Raw genomic sequence first — 6,000 nt, 5'->3', positions numbered from 1 at the left:
TCCCTCCCTTTCCCTCTCCCCTCCCCCCCTTTTTTCCCCCGCCCCTACCCCTTGTTTAGTCAGCCCTTTTAGGTCCGTATGGGGCGTATTCTCTATATATTAGTGTATATTATTGTATATTTTATACTGTCTGTTTACACTCCCCTTCTTTTATTCCCCAACATGTACGGCGGTTCTTACATGTGTTTTACCTAATCCCTCCTTGTTTGATGTGTTTTTAATATTATTTTAATATAATCCAATAAAGGTTTTTTAATTAGGGGCACATTCTTTGCACATTTTTTTGCTCATATCCCGCATGTTCCACTTTATTTTATCTGCCCAAGTACTTTTTGTATGCATCTCTCATCAGTACCGCAGTTCTCAAAATGGAGGCGCGGTTTCTGTGTGTGTGTTTTTTTGGGGCATCAGGGGCTATATATAAGGAGCATGAGACTGCCGGGACCTTTAGCCCTGACGAAGAAGGTCCGGAGACCTTCAAAACGCGTAGGCATTTTGGTCCTGTGCGGCACCCGTCCTTTGCTCCTTACCCTCTTTTCTAGGTGACGTCACCCAGACCACGCCCCCTTTTTTCACCGCTCCCTGCAGCGGCTTCCTTCCGGCCCACGTGTGCCGGTCACCAGCGCTCCTGGCGCGCGGTGGCTGAGCACCCACTAGGGAGGACGCTCCCTATACCATCCGGTGTCTCTGCCGCCCCACGCTGTCTCGGTTTCTGGATTCCACACTTCTGGATCCCCGGGCCACTGGTGATCCCGCTCCTACTCACAACAGGACAGCACCAGCACCTCCGCCGAAGTTACATTCATACTAGTAAGTGTGCGGTTATTTCATTTTATCATACTCCTGCCACACACTTATATCTCCCTTGTTAGATATTTCTCACTGCGGCTACAGGAGGTCTTCTCTGCTGGCTCTATGAGCATTTACCTTTTTGCCCATTGACATATCTTTATTGTGCTATTTGTTATCACTGCTGATGGTTGCGGCCATTTTTATGTTGGACACTTCTCTGACTACATGTCCCCATTGATTGCTACCATATCTAGCTAGCGCAGTGTCCTTATCGTTTTTCATGCAACCTTTTTTTGTATATTGTGTTTGGAGGTAGCTGCTCCTGGTATGCACCTAATCACACTAGTTTGGCTGTGCCAGTCGTTTTTCTGTCATTTCTAAAAACCCGCTTTGACAGAACGCTAGCAGCAGGGCAGGCCAGGACCTCCAAGGCATAGAGAGCCAGTTCATGCCACATGTCCAGCTTGGATACCCAATAATTAAACAGCACAGAGGAATCACAGAGGACATGATCTGCAAGGTACTCCCTCACCATCTTCCCAAACATTGCACTTCTTGTGACAGCAACCCTTGCCTCTGTGCCATCACGATAGGAGGGTCTGAGAAAACTGTCCCAGAACTTTGCCATTGTTCCCCTGCTGAGCTGGATTGTACTTCTGTCTCTCTCGCTTGGACTCCTTGGTTGTGCAACAAACTCTGACGTCTGATGCCAGTGTTCTCACATGGGAATTTTCTAAGGAATTCCGCTACAAGGGCACTCTGGTACTGCAACATGTTAGTACACCTCTCTGCATGTGGTAGAAGAGATTGAAAGTTCTCCTTGTAGCGTGGGTCTAGAAGTGTCACCAACCAGTAATGAGTGTCACCCAAAATTTTAATAATGCGAGGGTCACGTGAAACACAGCGCAACATAAAGTAAGCCATGTGTGCCAGACTGCTAACAGGCAAGACTTCCGTGTGCTCACCAACAGGACGACTGACCATGCTGTCCTCTTCCTCCTCATCCTTATCCTCCTCCTCACTGTCCTCAGGCCATCCCCCCTGAACAGACGGTATGACAGCTGTGTTTGTTTCTTGGTGGTGTGAACATGTTCCTACAGACTTGTTCAATGTGCAAGTGGCCCATATGTTTCTGGTTCTCCACAGATAAGGACACGTATCAGTATCCTCCCCCTGAGGACATCAACCACCCCTCTGGCTGTCAGGATGGTGGCCCTACTAACAGAATACACAGGTTCTACCAGGGCCTGGTAGTCTTTAACTCTGAGGCCTATTGCTGCCCTACACCAGATTTATATTTCACTCCTGGGGGGTATTGCAATGGGGATTGGATCACTCACTGTGACACGGCCAACTTCTCCACCAGACTATTCTACCTGTTGTCTCTGCATCAGGGCTCTGATTTCTTTTTTGCAGGACATGCTGCTCACTGGAACCAGTAGTTTGGGCCACCTATTGTAACAAGAAAATAACCTCAGCAAGACAGCTTTCTATACCTTTAGTACCCAAGGTCATCATGGGGTTACATTCTCGCCGGTCAATATCAACAATCGCCAGTCCTTGGGCCTTTAATTCTCCACTTTAATGGTTATCTCCTTGTACCCCACTTGTAGCAAAGGCCACAACTTGAGTCAGCCCAGTACCGTTTGTAAAGACTGTAAGGGATAGTTGTCACCTGAGAGTCGGTGTCCAGTAATGTGTTCATCGGGATGCCGTTGATCACAATGGGGAGGAGCGATCATCCTCCGACGTACTTGGCTTGCTGTGTTGTGAGCCTCCTGGTCGTTTTACTCCTGAGGATGGCCCTCTGCCCCAGGGATCGCTCTTTTAAATTGCAGAACCTTGCGATGTGTCCTGCCTGGTTACAGCAGCAGCAGATGGGTCGCTCATCCTGATGGAAGCGGTCATTGTCTCTTCCTCTGATTGGTGGGATCCTCTTCTGTCATTGCCAGGGAGCGTCATCTGGACTAGAAGCCAGCTTGATTTTCTCCTTTGGGGATTCCTACAGGGACTGCATGGTTCTGGCTAGTGCAGCTATGCTTTTAGTCAGTTCCTGGACCTGGAGGCGCAGTTCTGTTGAGGGATCATCATCCAGGATCTGTGCATCGGCCTCAACAGGGACCTGATGATAGGGTGCCACCTCCTGGTCGTAAGTGATTGCTGGATGCCTAGGGGGCACTGTGCAGCTGGGCGGTGGTTCATGCAGCACCCGGAGGGCCCTGTCTTAAAAATGTGCAAAGTCCAGGTCAGGGTTTTGCAAGGCAAGGATGCGCAGCTGTGTCCTGTGGGTGCTTTACAGGAGTCCCTCAATAAACTGTTTCATTAATAGCTTGTCTCCATCCTGCACGCTGTTAGGGTCAACCTGTTTAATGGCCCGTAATGCCTCCTGGAGATTAAGGGCAAAGTCCCATATGCTATTCTGCGCTGTTTGTTTGTACCCGAAAAACCTCATCTTAATTTCTGCAAAAATGTGGGTGTAAAAAGTGTTTTTAAGTTTGGCAAGTATCTGCTTAACAGTTCTTTTTTCAATATCTGGCCAGGATTTCACTTCTCTTTGTGATGCGCCGATTAATTGACCAATTAGAATGTTGACCTTTTGATGCTCTCTCAGGGGATATGCTTCAAATAGGCTGCATATCCTTTCTTTAAAGTCACTCAGCATTTAGGGCTCCCCTGAATATTGTGGCAGCCAGGCCTCTCCTGGTATATAGGGCATGGATAGCTGCATTATAAGAGCTGATACTGTGGTGGGGTCTGGCTGGTTTGCAGGAGCTGCGGGCACTGTGGGGCCTGGTGGCATCATGGGGCCTGCGGCTGCATCCACCGCAGGGCCTGGGGGCATCATGGGAGCTGCCAGCGCCACCAGATCTCCTCCCAGGTCAGACATGTTTCTTCCCCATTGCTAACCTCAAGCAGGGCTGACATCTCGCCACCGGAGTCTGCAGCGGTTCCTCCTGCACATCGGTAAGGCGCTCCTTCCAGTCCCCCTTCTGGGGCGTCTTCTCCTGCATGGGGCCCGCTTCCTCTTTGCACTCTCTTGCAGACTCTGCCCACAAAGGCACGCCCCTTGTCCTCACACTCCACGCTACGCGGCAATGGAGGCTTCCACACAGTTTAACACAGTCAATGGCACACAGTATCTGGCGATGCCAGGGCATGGATCCTGTTCGTGAAGCCAAGTTGAGACACTCGCCAGGGCTTAGGGATACTCGATACAGGGTCCAGTACTTAAAGGGGATGTGTCACGGCAGTGGTGATCCGATCCATGGCCCTGGGTGTACAAGTAAAAGGGGTAGTCTTTTAAAGGGATTGTGGAAATAATGAAAGTTTGTGATGCCACGTGTGGTACTAGGTCAGAGGTGATGATGCTGCTTAAAGGGGTCCTCTGGGGGTGATGGTATGGCAGCAAACATGGCTTCACTTCCGACCAATAATATGGGGTCCCCTGGGCTCCCGATGTGTTTGGCCAGAGTGGTATGGTGCCAGAATAAATGAAGGACACAGGGTTGCAATGTCTTTACCTGGTTTACTGTTGGCAGTCAGTTTCAGTCCAGGGTACTGGCAACAGGTGACGGAGGAGTCCAGGCAGCCTGGAAACAGATTGAACTCCCTTGGTCAGGTTAGATTGGAAGCCTTCCACTATGCACTGAACATTAGTCCCTTGCAACCTGCGGCTTTCAGGCAAGGTACTCTTTCTCTCCTGTCCTGGGACAGTACCTGCACGATAGGCAACTCGAGCCATTTTCTTCTGGTCTTTATTCAGGTGACTCCAGGCTCTGGTTGTTGCCGTACCTCAGGTGTAATGTGGACAAGTCACTTTCAGTTTCCTGCTCTCCGATTCTGCCATGGGACCTGTAGTTCCACACAGCCTCGGGTTCCCCGTGCCATGTTTCTGCACTTTAGCCTGGAAGGAGCCCAGTTACTGCTCCCTTCCAGCTCTTTGGTTCTCCTGTGCTCCTTCTCTGTTCCTTGTCTGCACCAGACTAACTCCTCCTCCAGACCAGAATGTATATTATTTAGGGAAGATCCCCTGAAAACTGAGTTCAGAGCTCCCCCTTCTGGCCTGGCGTCAGAATGTGTTGAATATACAGATTACCTGCCAAAGGGATTCTCCTCATTTCCAGGCATGGCATCACCCTCCTCGAGAGGAAGGCAATACCATTGTGGTACCTGAACTCCTGGGCTGCCACACAAGTATTGGTGCCTGGGAATCAGCGGTACAATTCGTGCTGTTCCCCTGCAGCGGGTGCTCCAGATAGCTCATATCACTGTCCCGTGCTCGCTCTACAATCAGTTCTAGCAGGGAACAATGTTGAGAGTTGTATTCAACTGTTAACAGCAAGAGCAGGAGGCATCTGATGGGAGTATTCATCAGCTGCTGCCTGCACTATACATAAATAAATTTGAATATGACGTGGGGTTCCCCTGTATTTTGATAACCAGCCAGGCAATACTGACAGCTGCTGGCTGCAACCCTCAGCTGTCAGCTTTAGCAAGGCTAGTTATCAAGAATAGAGGGGCCCCATACCATATTTTTAAATGGAGGCTGTATTCTCAGACTGGTAAGGGGCCCTCGGTATTGCCACCTAGCCTAAAAAATAGCAGCCCGCAGCCTCCCAGAAAAGGCGCATCTATTAGATGCTCCAATTCCGGCGCTTTCTCATCTCTTCCCACTTACCCTGTTGGCTCTAATTCATCAAAGTTCTTACTCCACAATTCTATTGAAAAGTTACCAAATTTTTCTGCAATGTAAAGGTTCACAAAAATGTTGAGACTTTGGCATTTTCATTCCATTTTTGCACGGCTAAAAGAAGACGAATGGCTGTGTTTGCTACATCACAAATTTTACTCCATTTCCCAAATGAACGAACATTGTGGCAAGACTCCACTTTGCTCCTCGCCTAGTTCATTAAGAGTCTGTCTATCTTAATGAATGGTGAGTGTCGTACTCCTCCATGCCCCCTTCTTCAAAATCAATGTTTTTGTTTCCATTTTTTCATTATTTCACATCATTGGCATGTTTATCGATCCTGTGATTTCCATAATTCCAAAAGTTTTCCTTTTCAATATTGCAATTTTAATGGCGAGAGGTGTAAATATACCTCAACTTAACAATGGAAACTAAAAAAGATATATATTTTTGTTTATCTAAATGTTTTCGCGGTGCATTTAGTCTAAAAATGAGTTGGTAGAAAGCTGCTCTTTCAG

The sequence above is a fragment of the Ranitomeya imitator genome, chromosome 4, assembly GCF_032444005.1.
Source record: "Ranitomeya imitator isolate aRanImi1 chromosome 4, aRanImi1.pri, whole genome shotgun sequence".
NCBI classification, from domain to species: Eukaryota; Metazoa; Chordata; class Amphibia; order Anura; family Dendrobatidae; genus Ranitomeya; species Ranitomeya imitator.
The sequence above is the reverse complement of the archived record's forward strand: the minus strand, read 5'-3'. Positions refer to the sequence as shown.